The sequence below is a fragment of the Chlorocebus sabaeus genome, chromosome 10, assembly GCF_047675955.1.
Source record: "Chlorocebus sabaeus isolate Y175 chromosome 10, mChlSab1.0.hap1, whole genome shotgun sequence".
Classification (NCBI taxonomy): Eukaryota; Metazoa; Chordata; class Mammalia; order Primates; family Cercopithecidae; genus Chlorocebus; species Chlorocebus sabaeus.
Genome location: NC_132913.1, coordinates 77,404,426 through 77,425,598, shown reverse-complemented (window position 1 = coordinate 77,425,598; position 21,173 = coordinate 77,404,426). Strand labels below are relative to the sequence as shown.

General features: G+C 38.8%; 1 protein-coding gene across 2 annotated transcripts in view; it reads right to left on the bottom strand.

Moving 5' to 3' along the window:
* C10H2orf88 (chromosome 10 C2orf88 homolog) overlaps positions 1-21,173 on the bottom strand; it is a 139,341-nt gene that overhangs the window by 83,598 nt on the left and 34,570 nt on the right. The window lies entirely within an intron of this gene.

Below are 21,173 nucleotides of genomic sequence, written 5' to 3'. Positions count from 1 at the left end.
GGCTGATATTACCTAAGCGCGGGGTTCCCTCTTTAGGCTTTGGAGCCTGCCTCCCTCTATCTCTGTACAGGGGAGCCTCTTCCTTCTGCCTTCTCACCTATTAAACTTTCTGTTCCTTAAAACCACTCCACGTGTGTCCATGTCATTTTATCTAAATCGGCGTGAAGACCAAGAACCCTGGTGTTCCTCCGCTCATTGGAGCTATATCACAACTACATGTTTTACTGTTTGAGTGTGAACTGAATGATAGATGCACAGTGACTAATGGCCATCAGGCTTTAAAAAAAAAGATGTGACGTCACTAATCAAGATATGCATTATTATTTACATAGTGATTTGAGGACTTAAGGAGCTGGTAGTAGTTTGTATTTTATGCAATTACTCACAGTTAATGTAGCATAGTAACCAAAGTTTGAATCATGCTGTTGGGCACTGGCATTATTTAACTAAACCATAGTAACTGAACTATACACATAAAAGAAATGTGAGAAGTGAGGACCACCTTATTGACTTTACGTAGTAAGGAGGATTAAAGACATTAAGTCATTTTCCCAGTATTATACTGCTAGGATTCAAGCCTAATTCTTTCTAGCTGTAATACTGAGGTTTTAATAGTTTTAATTGCTTTGCTGATAGTTGCCTTTTATTCCTAGAAGTACTTGAGTTCTGTTTAAAGATGTGCCTTTCAATTTAACAAACTGATAATATCTCATATTTTGAGGAATATTGAACTATTCACTAGCCTGTTTTCCAATCTGTGTTTCCAGGAAGTTACTAATAGTTGTGGCAAAGGCCTTAGGGCACTGTGCCTGGGGGTTCAAGGGGCATAAAGGAGGCCAGTGTGGTTGGAGGAGGGAACATGGGAAGAACTACGGATGCAGGATCAGAGGTACCAGGGGCCTAGGGATGCAGGATCTTATAGGCCTTGGCTTTTATTCCGAAAGAGATGGGAAACTACTAGAATATTTTTAACCGTCTGGGCATGGTGGCTCATGCTTGTGATCCCAGTACTTTGGGAGGTCAACTCAGGTAGATCACTTGAGGCCAGGAGTTTGAGACTAGCCTGGCCAACATGGTGAAACCCTGTCTCCACTAAAAATAAAAAAAAGTAGCAAGGCATTGTGGCGCATGCCTGTAATCCCAGCAACTCGGGAGGCTGAGGCAGGAGAATCGCTTGAACCCAGGAGACAGAGGTTGCAATGAGCTGAGATCATGCCACTGCACTCCAGCCTGAGTGACAGAGTGAGACTCTGTCTTGAAATAATAATAATAATCATAAATAAAAACAAATGATTATGGTGTAGAAAAAAATGAAAGAACATCCTTCCCTTTCTCAGGTCTGGTAGTTAAGGGAAGGAGATGCAACGGAGAGAGGCAGAGAGTGACAGAAACAGATATGTGGACCACTTTCTGCTCTCTTGGCTTTGGCCTGGAGATGGAGAGGAGTGTTCAAGAAGTGAGGGGAACACCATGGGCAGAGGAGCAGCTCTTGTCCCCTAGAAGGAATTCTCTCAGGCTTCCCCCAGGAGCAGTTGTACCCAGGAAACATTGACATGGCATGGTCAGGCAGAGGGAAGCCAAGAGGTCGAACTTTCCTGAGCTACCTTGAATCCTGGGTGTTAATTAGTCTGGCTGAGAATCTTTCCAATGGTGGTTGTGGCAGGGAAGGTACCACGAAGCACCATAGCCAGAAAGTGGCTAGAAGGTGGACTTCTTAGGCAGGCCTTTATGGGAGTCACAGGTTTCAGAGGGGAGCCTTACTATCTGGAAGTATGCAGAAAACTTTTATTTTCAGTTAGCATCAGCATCAGCATGACCTACGAGCTGCTTCGAAGTTTAAATTTGCAGGCCTCACCCCCAAACCTACTTCATCAGAATCTGCGGGGGTGAGGCCCAGGAATTTGTGTTTTAGTTATTTCTCCAGGTGATTCTTATTCATGTTCAAGTTTGAGAAGCACTAGTCTATAGCACCAACAGGAGCCAAAAGGCTGTTAGTCAGTGGGTATCATAGGAAGCTCTGCGTAATCCAAAAGTACCAGTAGCCTGCGTTAGCAACCAAACAAAAAGGGGACCTTCCCAGACTACAAAGGAGACAGCGAATGTAGCACATTCATTGTGGATCCAAAGAGTCCGTCTTCCCATATGCCTTCAGATTCTACAAGCCACACACTTCTCTCCTCATATATCTGGCTTTCTTGGGGGGAGCAAGAGGCTAGATAAGAGACAGAGGCTAGATAAGAGACAGTATTTTATGCAAGAGAAGTTTAGTGCTATCTAAAAGAATTATTTAAAATATTGGATAGAACTTTAGATTGGATTGGGCATTGTTGTTTTTGTTTTGTCCTTCTAAGCAGTGGGTGATGGGCACTGGGAAGACCAGATCCACTACAAAGTAAAGAAGCTACAAATTATCTGCACACTTAAATTACTATGTTACAATTACAATATGTTAACATGTATTGTGAAACTCTAAGAATGAAGGACTGTGTGTGTAGCATTTCCACATGAATTTAAACACAGAACCCTACTTTTTTTTTCCTTCAAGAATATTGAAAGCTAACCCTATTGTATACTTACTATTTTCCAGGGTCTATATTAATTAAAAATATTTCACAATAACATTATAGGACAACACTAAATTAGAATCTATTCTCATTCCCATTGTAGCTTAGGAAATTTGCAGTGAGGCTCATGAAGATTTCAGTCTCAGGGGTTCTTACTTGCACAGGCCCTTTTATAATTTTGTAGTTTTCTCTTTAAGAAAGCCACTATATTTCAGCTCCACAACACCTTGCCACCTGACTGCTGCCTACATGATACGGAAGGTCCACAACACAGCCTAGCTGGTAAAGAAAAATAACAAGGGGAAAAGATCTGTATTAGCCGCTTACATTTTAGAGATCAGAAAACTGAGATCTAGAGAGATTAAGCAACTCATTCAAAGTCATACCATTAGTGAGTCTCATGAGCTGGGATGTGAACCCTTGTCAGCCATCTGACACCATACCTTCATACCATTAATCACTAGGCTATACTGCCTCTCTTCAGCTGGATCTATTATTTCCATAGTAAGCTAGTTTTTAAATTCATGTAGTAGAGTAGTGTGATGGGTCTTGGGGGAAAAGTATGAATCTGCCTAAATGCATTCCTAGAAAGTTAAATAGCCATACAAGAGTTTAAGAATAAATCAAAACCAGTTCTGGGCCAGATGGGAAACTAAGACCCGGCTGCCAGCTACTGCCTCACACCCAACTCTGGGCACACCAGAAGAGAGAAATGGAAATGTATAAAACCCAGAGCCATGCTCAGTAGTGAAAACAAACCCTGTGAGTGGTCCTTAGGAATTAAAAGGTAGTCCCAATGTAGAGAGAAAATGATGGTGAGGATGGAGGGGAGGGCTAGCAGGCTACAACTGGGATATGGATTGAGGTAGAAAATGTGCTATAGTTTAACTGTGTCTCCCAAAAGGCATGTGTTGGAAGCTTAATCCCCAATGCTACAGTGTTGGGAGATGGGGACTAGTGAGAAGCATTTAAGTTTATGAGAGCTCCACCCTCATGAATGAATAAATGATGATTATAAAAGGGATTGAGGCTGCGAGTTCAATCTCTTACTCTCTCACATGCACTCTCTTGCCCCTTTGTTTTCTGGCAGGGAATAACAGCAAGAAGGCCCTCACCAGATGCAGTTCCTTGAACTTGAACTTCCCGGCCTCCAGAACCATGAGCCAATAAATTTCTGTTCATTATAAATTACTTGGTCTCAGGTATTTTTTAAGATAAGCACAAAATGGACCAAGAGTGCTAATGGCATACTGTTATTTTTCCCTTTTTTTCCCCTGTGGTATCACAATATTGGAGGTACAATCAGAGTCAGTCAAGCTGTGGTCAGAGTGAGAACATACCTCTTCTATTTAATGTTGAATGTTTGACAGGGAATTGCAGGTTTGCATAGAAATTAGAGCTGTGCAAAACAACATTTGGAAGGCACAACATGTACACATACACATGCATATAGTGCATGAGTATGAACTTCCTAGAACATTGCCCATTACTTTCATCTTATGAAGATGGAAAGCAAGAGTATCAACTGGGGGCAGCCATGTGAAAATAGGATAGAGCCTGGATCTAGCTGGAGTGAGAAGTCAGAAGAAGTAGTGCCCCGTAGGCCCCTGACCATTTCTCCCATTCCTCACCTCATTCTCTGACCAGGAAAGGACATCACAAAGAAAGGCATTGTTCTGAGACATGAACAGTGTCTCTAGTGGAGGGACTGAGAATATTCCAAGGGAGAAGTAGACCCTTGAAAGGGAAAATAGGAAATAATGGAATCCAGATTAAAATATATGTTCTTGCCTTGTCTCTCCTTCCCTCTCCTTTCTACTTCTCCTTCTCTGTCTCTCTCTCTCCCCCTTCTCCCCTCCACACACACTCACACACACACACACATACACACACACTCTCTCTCTCCCCCCACTCCTGATAAACCAAAGCCTAGGCTTTTGTTCCAGGTAAATGTCATTAACCAAGGGAGTAGATTATGCCAAGGAATAAAGATGATCCTAAGGTGAAAAACAATTAGATCTCTAAGGAACATGAGCATTTTGAAATAAACATAACAAATTACAACAAAATTTAACAATATCAAAGACTAAAAGAAAATTCTAAAAGCTTCCAGGCACAAAAAGAAGATAACAATTTCAAAAAGATCACATTAAAAAAAAAATTAGGCATTAGACTTTTGAATAGCAACACTGGTGAGAAGAAGACAATTATATTTTCAAAGTTTGGAAGGAAAATACATTTACTCTTAAAAACTTTCTTTTTGGCCAGGCGTAGTGGCTCATGCCTGAAATCCCAGCACTTTGGGAGGCCAAGATGGGTGGATCACCAGGTCAGGAGATCAAGACCATCATGGTTAACATGGTGAAACCTCATCTCTACTAAAAATACAAAAAAATTAGCCGGGCGTGGTGGCGGGTGCCTCTAGTCCCAGTTACTCAGGAGGCTGAGGCAAGAGAATGGCATGAACCCAGGAAGTGGAGCTTGCAGTGAACCGAGATCGTGCCACTGGACTCCAGCCTGGGCAACAGAGCGAGACTCCGCCTCGAAAATCAAAAAACAAAAAAAATCCAAACTTTCTTTTCTAGCTAAACTATAATTTAAGTGTGAGGAGAAATACATTTCAGAAAATGTATTATACATCCCTTTTGAAATAACTATTATAGGCCATACTCTAGGAAAAAAAGAGAGATGAATCCAGGAGTAGGCAGTGAGATATGGTAAGTATGAATGAGTAAAGAATTACAGAGTTTCTTATTGTCTAAATGAGAAATTACTACAAATAAACCCACTCAATCTTTATGAATCCTGAATTAAAATGCTAAATGACACAAACAGGAACTTGGGGCATATGGATATAGATCAAAGTATAAGAACCAATGAAGCTTATTGATTTGTTTGGGGAAAAGACTGAGATATCAATAAGCTTCAGCTATTTTCCCTACTCTTAGGTGGTGCAGTAACCTAAGAGTAACCACCAGAAGAATCAAAGTAAAATAAGAGTAACTTTCAGAACAACGTAAGCAAATTGATTATCCAATAGATGGTAGAAGAGGAAGAAAAGAAACAAAACCCAGGAAGAAAGCAGTGTCTCATCCTAGTTTCCTTTAAAAAGAGAGCCTGAATCAAGGTCTTGTATGCAGGCAGATTACTTTGTAAAAGTATCTCAAGGAACAGGGGCAGGGGACTGGGAAGAATGAAACAGGAAAGGAAAACCAATTTATGGGTGTATCAGGTTGATTACCATAGTGGGCAAACTAGGAGTCCAACCTCTACAGAGGGACTTCTGAGGAGTCATGCAGAATGCACTCCAGAATTATCTACTCCTGGGATAGAAAAGAGGAATGTTTATCTTCTAGCTCCTGTACTTCACTGATTAATGGTTATCCACGGGTGTTAATTCCTCTGCACTTCTTGGTTTGTCCATATGTCATAAGGGTGAGAGGTTCTTGCAGGTATGCCAGGCAGTGGTGATAAAGAAGGCCTGAAGTAGAACTCTAGAGATCCATAGTGCAGTTGAGACGATATGCTGTCTGGAGTAAACTGATGACCCAAAAGATGACAGCAATAATTATAACGCTGTTAATGGGCTCAACTGATCATACTGTTAAAGAAATGCAGTACTACGTTAAACTGTGAAGAATGCATAGAAATATATTAACACACACACACACATAAGTTGAGTGTCTTTTGTGAAACTCTTGCCCATTCTATTAGATTGGCCCTCTCTCAGTTACCGATTAAAGAGATAACAAATTAAGGAGAACATCATGAGGAAAATTTCAAAAGACTTCAAACTAAACGAAAACGCTGAACATGAGAAAAAGAAAGGAAGGTGTGAATAAATAATAAGATGCACAAAAAAGTGAAAATAGCTGAAAGACTTATAGGATTTCTTAAATTTTGAGAGAATACCCTGAATTTTAAGTTAGTAAATTTGAAAAAAAAAATTGATGAAACAGAAATAAGTTTTAGAAAAAAATAAAATTTCAAAATTTCCCAAGGTGAAAGGAAACTTGAATAGACTAATGGAACTAAGAAAATCTGGCCAGTTATTTAATAATAAAAAAGACCTTCCAAAATTGGCCATGTCTAGACTGTTTTACAGTTTTCCCAATTAGTGGGAAAGCTACTCAATTCATTTTGTAGTACTAGCATAGTCTTCACACTAAACCTGATACAGATAAGAGAAGAAAAGAAATTATGGGCAATTTCACATATAAGCATAGATGCGAAAGTCCTAAAATATTAACTGAATCCAAAATGCTGTAAATAATAATAACAATAACACCACATCATGATCAAGTATGGTTAAAATCAGAAAGGCCAGATCTAAAGGAGGAAAGTCATTTGACTAACTCAACAGATGTAGAAAAAGAATTTGATAATGTTCAACAACTACATATAATAAAAAGCTTGTCAGAAAATTAAAAATGGAAGGGAATTCCCTTACTTTGATAGTTATCTATCAAAAACCTATTAAAAATCATATTAATAGAAAAACCTTAGAGGCATTCCCTTTACATTCAGCATTTGGGAATAAGACAGGTCTTATTTTTGACACAGAACACTGTAGGTCCTGGCCAACAAAAGACAAGCCTGAAACTAAGTAAATACAAAGAAATAAGAAGTAAATTTGAGATCAACATATAAGAATCTATAGTGTTCCTCTTTCTGACAATTAGAAAATAAGATATCACTTACAACTGTAACAAAAACATTAACAAGTCTCCCTACATAAATCAACAATAAAAAAATGTAAAATTTTATTAAAGGTTACAAATAAGGCCAACATAAATGGATGAATATACCATGTTCTCATGCAGAAGTGGGAAGAAAATACTTTTTTGTAAATCTAGCAATATGAAAAAATTTTAAAACATGATGTTGATCCTGGCTAACACGGTGAAACCCCATCTCTACTAGAAATACAAAAAATTAGCTGGGCATGGTGGTAGGCACCTGTAGTCCCAGCTACTCAGGAGGCTGAGGCAGAGAATTGCTTGAACCTGGGAGGCAGAGGTTGCAGTGAGCTGAGATCGCGCCACTGCACTCCAGCCTGGGTGACAGAGCAAGACTCCATCTCAAAAACAAAACAAAACAAAACAAAACAAGCAAACAAACAAACAAACAAAAAACAGAAAAAACCATGATGTTGAATAAAATAAACAGAAACAAAGTATATAATGTGTATAAAATTTAAAACAAACATAAGAAACAATTGTTTTTAGGTTTTGTGTGTGTGTACATGTGCACATTCTGGTATGAACTCTGCTACTTTCCCCCATACCCCCAGGATACAGATCTTGAGAACTCTGCTTCTTGATATCTCTTCTTTTCTCTGTCTCTCTATCTGTCTGTCAGTCTATCCATGTAATTTTAAGGCAGGGAGGCTTATTATTGCCTGCATAAGTGCCTTAAATGGTAACCTAGGCTGGTCCTGGAAGACTTAATCTCTCAAAATACCTAGCTCAGTTTATCTAAGGTTGAAAGAGACTATGCTGGCACTTTCATTAGGTTAGAATGATAATAAAAATTCTCCCAATGCATTTACAGTGTAATATCATACCTCTACTTAGGTTTATTAATGTAATATCACTTGATGGCTAATGGACACTGGGCACTCTAAGGCTCAGTCTTCTATTTGAGATGATGTACCACTCAGTAATTTGATTACTGAGTCCCAGTATTGGGACTCAGCCATGAGAAGGAATCTGATTTCATTTCTGGGGTAGAAAGAAGCAAAGCAACAGATATGTTCCAACACAGGAACATTTGGTTGTGTTTTGTTTTGTTTTCAAAGTAGGCATTTTCATGTGATATCTGGGTCACCTGGTAGATCCTATGCCTTTCTCAATTGGTAACCTCCTTGCTGCTAGCAATCCCCTTGCTATGCCCATGTATGCGTCAGGGCTTTCCCTGCGCTCTGGGGTTGGGGGGGGGGCTCTCTGCTCTCCCAGAAGCCTAAATCACCTGCCTTTGGCATAAAATTAGAATCACTGCTTTCCATTTCTCTACCCATTCCCTTAGAAAGATTAAGAGTCATAAAGAAATAGTTCTGATCTTGCACCCTGTCTTTAAGCTTCTAAGTGCTTTGAGATTAGCACCTGGGGCATGGTGAAAGCTCTCTGCCCTACAGTGACAGCACCCTACATTCTTCATCTCCTCCTTATGGTAGACTTAGAGTGCGTAATAGAGACGAAGGACATTCTCAGAGATGGGCAACACGGCATCGGAAAGTGCCAGCATACATTAACAGCTATAAGACATGACCAGTAGCATTTCATTCTCCAACTTTATCTTCCTATGTATCACTGATTGCGACTTCTAGATCATTCTTGAGACAAGGTAAATCTGTGACAATAAATAGTGATGTTATTTAAGTGACAAAATTGTCCTATGTAAGAGAAGGAAATAAATGGCCAAGTTTTCTTACTATTCCGTTATCTAAAACTGAATTTATTCAATAATATTATTATTTATTCTCTTTATTATAACTCTGGTTTCAACTTATATCTGAGCAGAATCTGGGCTAACTCCAGGATTAGCTATTAGGAAAGGGCCTTTAAAGAAAAACATGCTTAATTCACTTCCTGATACACAAGGGAAAACAGTATTACAATAGAATGCAAAGACCACTGTTGTGTATGGCCCTGGAAAACAATGCTCTTTATTCTCTGTGAAAATTTGAGTACAGTTGATGCAATGGGGAGGCTTGGCAGTTTTTGAGATGACTCACCATCCCATACTGTGATATTTTATCTGAAATGTTTTCCGTTTTTAAGATAAAGGTAGTTTTCAACTTACTGCAAACAGCTTTACATTCCTTGGCTAAATATACCCTCACTATGTGACACTTACAAAGTAGCATGTTTCACTGAGTAATCCAGACATTCTGATGTTGAACTACTACATTTTATTGTGATTTTCTCTAGGTCTCATCTACACCAGGACTAGAGTTTTTCAAAATGTGGTTCTTGAGCCATCAGGATCAGTGTCATCTGGGAACTTGTTAAAAACACAAACTCTCTCACCCTACCCCAGACCTACTGAATTAGAAGCTCTGGAGCCAGCGTTCAGCGATTTCTATTTTGTAAACATTCCAGGTGATCCTGACGCATACTAAAGTTTGAAGTAAGACAGGCAGTAAGATACTGCCCTAGGCCAGTCACACCTTCAATTGTGGCACCTAATAGTAGCACCATGGATATCTAAGTGAACCAGATTTTCTGATGTTGGATCATTTCATTTTGTTATGTGAGCCCTGTTTCCCTAGGGCTCGCAGGGCAAGTCCACACTCTGAAGTTACAGGTTTCTTTAGAAGAAAATGGACAGTACCATTTTAAGGACTCTAGAAAGAGGCAGATCCTGAAATAGGCAATAGTGACCAAGACACCTTAGCTTGCAGGTGAGTGGAGATGATTTCCTTCTCTCTGGACTTGATGATTATTTCGGCCTTGAGGAGTGGAGGGGAAGTCCCCTTCCTGCTTAGGAAGAGTGACCAAGTCGGCAAGAGTTCCCCTCCCAAGAGGCAGGCGTATGGTGGAGCAACATCCCCAGCAGAGGATCTGCTGGAGTTCTGGAGTTCTGGAGTTCTAGAGTTCTGAAAGACACTGTCTACCCCAGGCAGAGGGACTGCATGAGGCCACTGTCAGCGGAGGGGGCAGCATGGAGGTCTGATTAGGAAGGTGTCTGTGTGACAGTTCTCTTTCTGACACTGTCAGAAAAAAAAAAAAAATAGCTGAGAAAATATAGAGGCTAAAGACAGGATGGTGGCTGCAGGTATTGTAATATGACATCATAAATAAATGTTGCACCCACAGACTGGTGAAACCTAGATATACTGTTTACACCTGCTGAAATGCTTCATTAACACAAATTCTTTCACTTCTAGTTTGTTGACCTACAATTCTAACTCTTGATGCCTAGAGTTGGAATCATAGCTTACAACACGCCTATCTTTTCCATTGGCCCTGGCGTAACATATGCAAAATCAATGAGAATTGAAAGGCAGAAAATATAATTTCATAGTTAAGTCCAGGATACTATGAAAACAGCTCTTATTAATACAGATTCTTCCTTCATTTCTCTCACAATATTACAAACCAACACCTATGAAGTAATCAGAGCCAAAGAAAGCAGAAATCTCACACAAGAATTTTGCCAACATATGAAGTCTTTGACTTTTCTTTGTAAGTTAGTCTTCTGTTTAAAGATTTTTAGAGAAAATATTTTCTCCTATATCTTGAAATGAGGGCTTTATGGAATTTTACTAAGAATTCCAGAAGTTCAAAAAGCAAACAAACCACAAATAGGCAAAATAGCCTCTACTACCAGCTCTATCACTTCCTTTCCATTCTAACTTCTTAATCTCCCATTCTCCTTCTGATTCCAATAGACCACTCTTAGAGATTTATTATGGATTTCATATCCAGGCTGCCAAGATGAAGATCTTATTTGAGACCTTCTCATACTCATTGCCCCTGAATCCAGTCATTTAAATCACTTGAGCATTCTTTCAGGAGATAGCCATATTCTACAGGGAGAGTCTGCCATTTAAGCACCAAGGATAATCATAGACAAATCACACCCAGGCAAATCATAGACAATAGCTTGTGGTCTTTGCAAACATTTACAAGAAACTTTTGGCCGAGCATAGTGGCTCATGCATGTAATCCCAGCACTTTGGGAGGCTGAGGTGGGCAGATCACCTGAGGTCAGGAGTTTGAGACCACCCTGGCCAACATGGCAAAACTCCGTCTTTACTAAAAACACAAAAATTAGCCAGGTGTGGTGGTGCCTGTTTGTAATTCCAGCTACTCAAGAGGCTGAGGCAAGAGAATTGCTTGAACCTGGGAGGTGGAGGTTGCAGTGGGCCAAGACCGCACCATTGCACTCCAGCCTGGGGACAGAGTGAGACTCAAAAAATAGCAACAATAACAACAACAACAACAACAACAACAAAAACCCAGAATTTTTTTACAATAATAAATTTAACAACCTTTATATCACTAGAAATGATTGCATTGGTTTATTATCGTTTTGAGTTTCCTTATGTGAAATTTGGACAACTTCTTAAATTTCTACAAGGACCAGAAATTGTTTCATCAGAAGAGTTGCATGGCAAATGTACTGGATTGTCAGTAAACAGAAATGCCTTTGTTAACTTGAGCAAGTTACTTAACTTCTCTAAGCCACAGTTTCTTCATCCATAAAATGAAGGCATTGGGAAGGAATCCATAAAAGGAAGGCACTAGACTCTGACCCTTCACAATGTTTAAAATCTAGGAAGTCTAGTCCAAAGATAAATATTTTGAAGCTATAAAATTGTATTATTTGATCTGTTCTTTTGCATCACTTCACGTTGTCAAGTTTCTTTGCACAGAATAGCAATAAATGTTACTGGATGACCCATGTTTCCAAAACTGTGCCCTGGCATTGATTTCTTGAGATACCCATGCCTGACTTTGTATGACCCCACTCTTTCAGCAATACACTTCTGGAACAAGCAGTACTCATGCTGCTGAAGGATGAGGCTGGACATCATCCTGAAATCAAATAGACTCATCTAAATAGCCTACTCCTATTGGCAAACCAGTTCAATTCCATATTTCTTAAACAAAAATGAAAATCCATTTAACTTCCTTCTCCAACTTGAAATGTTGAGACCAAGTACATGTGGATGAGTAAGAAGACAGAAAAAAAAATGAAATCACAACTTGAACGAAAACTTGTTTAAGTAATTGCCTATTTTGTATCAGATGTTCTGTCAGGCACTTTGAATTTCTTTTAAAATTTATTATCTTAGCAAGCCAGTGAAATGAGTATTATTTTTTCCCATTTTACAGATAAAGACATAGTCTCAGAGAAAGTTGGTGGCTTGCTAAAAGTCACACACCTAGTAAATGTCAGAATCAGTTAGAACCCAGGTCATTCTGAAGGTTCTTTCCACTACATCACCCTCCTCTCACATTTTAGATATTGAGTAATAAACATTTAATATTAAAATACAGAAGAATACCACAGATATTTGAGTAAGAAGAGCATTATTTCATATAAATATGGCTCTTCTCCTCAGTACACCTAGATGTGGCCCACATCATTGCCAAAGATTACTTGGCAGTCTCTAATTTCAACTCTTCTCTCTCCAGCTTATGTTTCTTGCTGGCAGAATAGTAGGATCTAGGAATAGAATCTCCTCAGTTGGTGAATTTAAGCTGTTCCTCAGTGATGGTCACCACTTAACATTACCACAACAAAAAACACACTTATTTAGTTGCTAGACGATTGTTTACCCTAAATCCTAATGAGAAAACACACACTATAGTGAAGTAGTAGTACTTATTTTTTTAAGATTTTTAGACACAGACAAATAATATAGTCCCTGAAAAGCATATTGTTGAATCTGCTGAATTTCCTGGATATTTAAGATGATGATTACAATAAGATACCTCAGTTGGACTATGATTAGGATTGGCACAGACAAGAATTAATCTCTATCAAAGAGATAAATGCCCCATGGTTAGCAAATTCAGAATAATCTAGAAATTCAGATAACTGGTGATAAGGAGAGAGGCCAGGAATTTAAGACTACTAATGGTTAAGAGCTTGAAAACAAATGAAGAACAGGAAAGTCACCAGAGGTAGGATAGGAAAAACGAACAGTGAACAAGCAGAATTAGGATTAGGATTAGCCTGAGTACTTCCACATAATGGCCCACATGGTTAGAAATGTAGGAAAGAGATTTTCCTAAGATAGAAAGTAGAGCAACCCAGTAAAACTGAATGTATTTTACAAGGCTGAGAATGTATTTTGAATATATAAGCTAGCAACCTCCAGTGACAAAATGTTCAGATATCCTTGAGTCTCCATGTAATGTAGGCTCCTCAGAACAGATATCATAGAGACATATGAGGCCATTTAGATGTAAGCACAAAAACAGTTAAATCCTATGTTGATGTAACTATACTTTCAATTATTATTATGTCTCACATACCTTATAAATAAGAAACAAAATATATGTTTGTCTCTTTTGCCATAGTTTGAAAAGTTTATGTCAGGTGTTAATGTTGTCACACAATATGAAAATTGCAATTAACTTCTTTTTTCCTACTTATGCTTCTTGCATTAGTACCTTGTTATTCATTCCAGTCCTCATTCATTCATTTTTCATGCACTTATTTCCTATACTTACAACGTGCTAGGAAATGTGCTAGATGCTAGAGGAATAAAGATGAATAAGAGAAGGGCCCTATCTCCAAGGAATTCTGTTTAGTGTGATAAACAGATTTACAAACACAAACCCCAAAACAGTGTGATCAGTGCTAGGGCAGAGTTATGTCTGAGGTTTGCCAGGATTTCAGAGACAGGAACCACATGGGAGCATTACCAGGAAGTCCCGAGGGCTAAGCTGAGATCGGAGACAATGAATTCATAGTGACATCAACTCACTCTGCTGCTAAAGAAAAATCACAAAATATATCAATGCAGGTAAAGAAGCAAAGAAATCAAGTGGATTATTTCAGACACAGAGATTTTGCAAGGTTGTAAGGCAGAGGAAAAAAAGAGGAATAGTGAAATATAGGGTACTTTTCAACAAAGAGCTAAGTCTAAACTGGCTAGGTAAGAAATAAGGCTAAAAGATATCTGGGGAGAGTTTGTAAATTAGAATAAAATAAGAGGAATCCAATAAACCAGGAGTCTCAATGAGATTTTATGAGAAGGAATAGGAGACAACAAATTAGGTATTTTGGTTCAATAAATCAATCAGCCAGTAATTATGGTGTTCATACAACTTATTACTCAAATTGAGTGAAAAAGAGTGAAAGAGACTATTAATAATTAGTTGAGGCAGCCAAGTAGAAGCTAGGATGTCCCCAGGTGTATAAGTTAAGTTGTCCAGGCCAGGTGTGGTGGCTCACACCTGTAATCCCAGCACTTTGGGAGGCCAGTGCCAATGGACTGCTTGAATCCAGGAGTTCAGAACGAGCCTGGGCAACATGGCAAAACCCCGTCTCTACTAAAAATACAAAAAGTTAGTCCAGGATGGTGGCACATGCCTGTAATCTCAGCTACTCAGGAGGCTGAGGTGGGAAAGTCACCTGAGCTGGGAGGTTGAGGTGACAGTGAGCCAAGATTGTGCCACTGCACTCCAGCCCTCTAGCCTGGGCAACAAGAGTGAGACCCTGGTTCAAAAAAACAAAACAAACAAAACAAGCTGCCCTGTCAAAATTCTGTGTTAGGCACTGGGCATAAAGTGAGAAACAAGGCAGAAATTGTCACTGTTATTATGGAGTTTACAGTCATCCAGCAGACACACTTGGAAAAAGAAAGTATAACTGTAATAAGTATTACTAAAAAGAGAGGTTAAGGAACCATGGGAGTTCATAACAGAGGAAACCAACATCTTCTTTCCAAAGGGTCCCCTTAAGAAATAACATTTAAGCTGAGACTACAAAAATGAGTGGAGTTTGAAGGTGAAGAAATGAGGCGTAAGTGTCTGGGCAGAGGGAGGAGCATTTACTACACCCTTGGGATGGGATAGAACATCATGTTTGATTTCTACATTTTCTACTAGGTTTTTAAAAAATTATTTTTTCTTTTTTAAATAACTTCAACTTACAGCTTAGATTCAAGGGGTACATGTGTAGGTTTGTTGCATGGAAATACTGCATGATGCTGAGGTTTGGGATATGAATGATCCCATCACCCAGGTAGTGAGCATAGTAGCCAACAGTTTTTCAACCCTTGCCCCTACCATTGGTCTCCAGCTTCTATTGTCATATTTATGTTCATGAGTACCAGATGTTTATGTCCCATTTATAAGTGTGAATATTGGCATTTGGTTTTCTGTTCCTGCGTTAATTCACTTAGGATAATGGTCTCCAGCTGCATCCATCTTGCTACAAAGGACATGACTTCATTCTTTTTTATGGCTGTGTAGTATTCCATGTTGTATATATACCACATTTTTCTATATCCAATCTACCATTGATGGGCACCTAGGTTGATTCCATGTCTTTGCTATTATGAATAGTACTGTGATTAACATATGAGTATATGTGTCTTTTTGGCAGAACAATTTTTCTTTTCGATATATACCCAGTAATGGAATTGCTGGATCAAACAGTAGTTTTAAGTTCTTTGAGAAATCTCCGAACAGTCTTCCATGGTGGCTGAACTAACTTAGATTTCCACCAACAGTATATAAGCATTCCCTTTTCTCAGAAGCCTCACCAGCATTTGCTGTTTGTTCATTTTTTAATAATAGCCATTCTGACTGTCATGAAATGGTATCTTATTGTGGTTTTGATTTGCATTTCTCTGATAATTAGTGATATGGGGCATTTTTTCATGTTTGTCTTCTTTTAAGAAATGTCTGTTCATATTCTTTTCTCACTTTTTAATAGGTTTTGTTTTGTTTTGTTTTGTTTTGTTTGAGACAGGGTCTTGCTTTGTCACCTAATCCAGGGTGTGTTGGTGCAGTTATGGCTCATTGCAGCCTCAACCTCCCAGGCTCAAGTAATTCTCCAACCTCAGCCTCCTGAGTAGCTGGGACTACAGAAACACACCACCATGCCTGGTTAATTTTTGTATTTTTTTGTTGAGAAGGGGTCTTGCCATGTTGCCCAGGCTCGTCTCAAATTCCTGGACTCAGAGATCCAGCCACCCTGGCCACGCAAAGTGCTGGGATTACAGGTGTGACACACTGTGCCTGGCCAGGGTTATTTGTTTTTTGCTTACTGAACTGTTTAAGTTCCTTATAGATTCTGGATATCAGACCCTTGTCTGATGCATAGTTTGTGAATATTTTCTCCAATTCTGTAGGTTTCCTGTTTACTCTGTTAATAGTTTCTTTTGCTCTACAGAAGCACTTTAGTTTAATTACATCCTACTGTCAATTTTTGGTTTTGTTGCAATTGCTTTGTGGACTGAGTTATAAATTCTTTCCTAAGGTCAATGTCCAGAATGGTGTTTCCTAGGTTTTCTTCTAAGATTCTTACAGTTTGAGGCCTTACATTTAAATCTTTACTCCATCTTGAGTTAATTTTTGTATACGGTGAAATGTGGCGGTCCAGATTCATTCTTCTGCATATGGCTAGCCAGCTATCCTAGCACCATTTGTTGAATAGGGAGTCCTTTCCTCATTGGTTATTTTTGTCAACTTTGTCAAAGATTAGATGGCTGTAGGTGTAAGGCTTTATTTCTGGGGTCTCTATTCTGTTCCATTGATCTGTGTGTCTGTGTATCAGTACCATGCTGTTTTGGTTACTGTTACCTTATAGTATAGTTTGAAATCAGGTAATGTGATTCCTCCGGCTTTTTGTTTTTGTCTTTTTGCTTAGGATTGCTTTGGCTATTTGGGCTCTTTTTTGTTGCATATGAATTTTAGAATTTTTTTTCTAATTCTGTGAAAAATGACATTGGTAGTTTGATAGGAATAGTATTGAATCTATAGATTGCTTTGGGCAGTGTGGCCATTTTAATAATATTTATTCTACCAATTTGTGAGCATGGAATATTTTTCCATTTGTTTCTGTCATCTATGATTTCTTTCATCAGTGTTTTACAGTTCTCTTTGTACAAATCTTTTACCTCCTTGGTGAGATATATTCGTAAGTATTTTATTTTTTTGTGGATATTACAAATGGACCGTGTTCTTGATTTGGCTCTCAGCTTGAACAATATTGGTGTATAGAAATGCTACTGATATTTGTACATTGATTTTGTATCCTGAAACTTTACTGAAATTATTTACCAGTTCCGGGGCCTTTTGGCAGAGTCTTTGGGACTTTCTAGGTATAGAATCATGTGGTTAGCAACGAGATAGTTTGACTTCTTTTCCTATTTGGATGCTTTTGATTTTTTTCTCTTCCCTGATTGCTCTGGCAAGGAATTCCAGTACTATGTTGAATAGGTGTGGTGAGAGTAGGCATCCTTGTCTTGTTCCACTTCTCAAGGGGAATGCTTCCAGGTTTTGCCCATTCAGCATGATGTTGGCTGTGCATTTGTCATAGATGGCTTTTATTATCTTGAGGTAGGTTCTTTTCATGGGTAGTTTGTTGAGAGTTTTTATCATTAAGGGATGTTAGGTTTTATCCAAGGCTTTTCCTGCAACTATTGAAATAATCACAATGCTTTTGTTTTAAATTCTGTTTACGTGGTAATCACATTTGCTTTGCAAATGTTGAACCAGCCTTGTATCCCAGGAATGAAGACTAGTTGATTTTGGTGAATTAACTTTTTGATGTGCGCTGGATTTGGTCTGTAGCATTTTGTTAAGGATTTCTATATCCATGTTCATCAGGCATACTGGCCTGTAGTCTTCTTTTTTTGCTGTGTCTCTGCCAGGTTTTGGTTTCAGGGTGATGTTGGCTTCATACAATGAGTTAGGAAGGAGTCCTTCCTCCTTGATTTTTTGGAATAGTTTCAGTAGAATTAGTACCAGCTCTTCTTTGTATGTCTAGTAGCATTTGTCTGTGAATCTATCTGTTCCGGTGCTTTGTGTGGTTGGTAGGTCTTTTTCATTTTTAATTACTGATTCAACTTTGAAACTCAGTATTGGTCTGTTCAGGGTTTCAATTTCTAATTCAATCTTGGCAGGTTGTGTGTTTCCAGGAATTTATCAGTTTCCTCTGGATTTTCTAGTTTGTGAGCATAGAGGTGTTAATAGTAGTCTCTGAGAATCTTTTGTATTTCTGTGGGATCAGTTTTAATGTCACCTTTGACAATTTCTGATTGTGCTTATTTGGATCTTTCTTTTTCTTTGTTAATCTAGCAAGGAGTCTATTGATTTTGTTTATCCTTTCAAAGGATCAACTTTTGATTTCATTGATTCTTTGTGTGAATTTTTGGGTCTCAATTTCATTCAGTTCTAGTCTTTTGTTTAGTTATTTCTATTCTGCTAGCTTTGGGGCTAGTTTCTTGTTTTTCTAGCTCCTCAAGGTGTACGCTAGATCATTAATTTGAGATCTTTCTAATGTTTTGAGGTAAGTGTTTAGTGCTATAAACTTTCCTCTTAAGACTGCTTTTGCTGCATCCCAGAGATTTGGGTATATCTGTTTTCATTTATTTCGAAGTATTTTTTATTTCTGCATTGATTTCATTGTTTACTCAAAAGTCATTCAGAAGCAAGGTGTTTAATTTCCATGTGTTAGTGTGGCTTTGAGAGATCTTCTTTGTATTGATTTCTGTTTTTATTCCACTGTGATCTGAGAGTATGGCTGGTATTATTTCCATTTTTTAAAAAATGTATTGAGATTAATTATGGCAGAGCATGTGGTCAACCTTGGAGAATGTTCCATGTATAGATGATAAGAATATATATATTCTGTGGTTAATGGGTGGGGGTATTTTGTCAATATCTATTAGATTAGATAGGTCAAGTGTTGAATTTAAGTCCAGAATTTATTTGTTAGTTTTCTGCCTCAATGATTTGTCGAATGCTGTTAGTGGGATGTCTAAGTTCCCCACTATTACTGTATGGCTAAGTCTTTTTATATACTAGAAGTAGTTTTTTTGTTTGTTTGTTTGTTTTAAATGAATCTGGGTGCTCCAATGTTAAGTACATATATATTTAGAATAGTTGTCTTCTTGTTGAGCCTTTTATCATTATGTAATGACCTTTGTCCTTTTTGACCTCTGAATGCCTGGTGATCTGCCTGAGCATAGAGGGGAGAGAGCCCTGCTGCTCCAGGAAGGTAGGAGGCTGAGGCTGCTGGTCCAGGCAAATGTGTGTTCTAAATGCCTGGATTTCTGCCTGATGGTAGAGTGGAGAGAGCCCTGCTGCACCACAATCTCAGGGGAGCAGGGTAGGGAACCCAGCAATGGCACACATAGACTGGTTCCAGGTTACCAAGCTGGTCCTGGCTGCAAGACTTGTTGCCCAGGAGATGCCACAACTGTAGCAGCTCTCCTCCTGCCACAGGCCTGTGACAGGGGAGAACACAATTCCAGGGCCTACTGGTGAGGTAATTTCCACAATTCTGGCCTGTGGAGGCCCCTATCTCACTCCAGAGCAAGCACTTCAATCTCTGGCCTGAGACAAAAATTTCTGCTTGGCCACACTGCCAGGTTGCCAAAGAATGGCTGACTTTCTATGTGTCTAGATTGAAAATGGCATCCTGCTCTCAATCCTGGGTCTGGGAAATTGCCTGCAGCTTTTCCCAATGTCTTTCCCTCATAGTATCTCCAAGCCTCTCCCCAAGTTAGCTCCAGGGCTTGGGAGGAACAAAGTACTCTTTCTCAGCCTGGGGTGCTTGGATCCCCAGTGGAAGGGTGAGTCACAGAGGGAGGCTCTCTGCCTCTCTCACCCACTAGGGCTTCACTCACTTTTATCAGCTGGACACCATCATGGGGCCAGTGTTCTCCTCCCTATCTGGAGTATCTTTCACAATTCCAGTGGATTCTGATTTTCCTTCTTGAATTAACGCTCACAGTTGATCTTTATGTACTATCTTGCTATTTCCAAATGGCTGAGGCATGCTAAAACCCTCTAATCAGCTGTCTTGGAAAAAAAAATTCTTATTGTTATTTTCTTCCTTTATGGTTTATAATCTTTCCTTCAGCCCTGTGCATATTTTAAACATACTTTGTAAATATTTCTGTCAGGTTATTCTACTCTTTTAAGCCTTGGCTTCCATTTCTTTCATCTGCTGAGTCTCAAACGTAGTTATTTGTTTTATGGTATGATTTACAATGTTTGACTATGACCTACTCATTAGAAGAGAGTTCTCTATGGAAAGTAGTCTATAGGATACCTTTCCTTTGTCTCAACTTGCATGAAAGAATTGGATTCCTTACAGAAAGAGCAGGACTGAAAACCAAACCAAATCGAAACAACAAAAACGAACTGGATCCCTTTTTAGCTGATTTCCCGGCTTCAAAGTCCTTCCACATAGGCAGCATGATTTCAGACTCCCCATCTGGGCATGCCACATACCTGGGTTTTTTTTTATTTCTTGCAGGTGATATTTTCTCATTCATCATCCTGGGATACTAATAAACCTTCTTGTTACTTAACTGGGCTGATGGGCAGAGTTCCCTTAGTCTCCATTTCAAAGTCAGCCCAAAGCTTTATGACTCCCAGATTTATCTAAATAGCTGTTTCAGCTTCAATCATAGAGTCTGAAGCCTGTAATCTCCTTTTGGGGAGACAATTAGTAGAATCAACTCCAGTGTTTAAGGCCTGTATCTGATTGCAACAATTCTATGAGCAGTTTGGGCATAAGATTCTGCTTAGCACTCTGACTTTAAGTTCCCTTTTTAATTCTAATACTTGGGGGACTTTCTTTCTTGATTTCAAACTCAGCTTCATACCTAAAGAAGTTTTAGCCATATGTTATTCTATGTTTAGAGCAGAAGAGTTAAGGATTCATTCCCATCAGCTCATGTTATATCATGATAAGTTTGAGAAAATTTTCAGAAAATGTATTTACTTATCAAGAAAAGTATGGAGCATCTACAATGTTGAAGCACAAGCACACCTCATTTTATTGCATTTCACTTTATTGTGCTTCACAAAGACTGTGGTTTTTACAAATTGAGTTTGTGGCAACTCTGCATCAAACAAGTATATTGGCACAATTTTTCAACAACATAAGATCACTTGG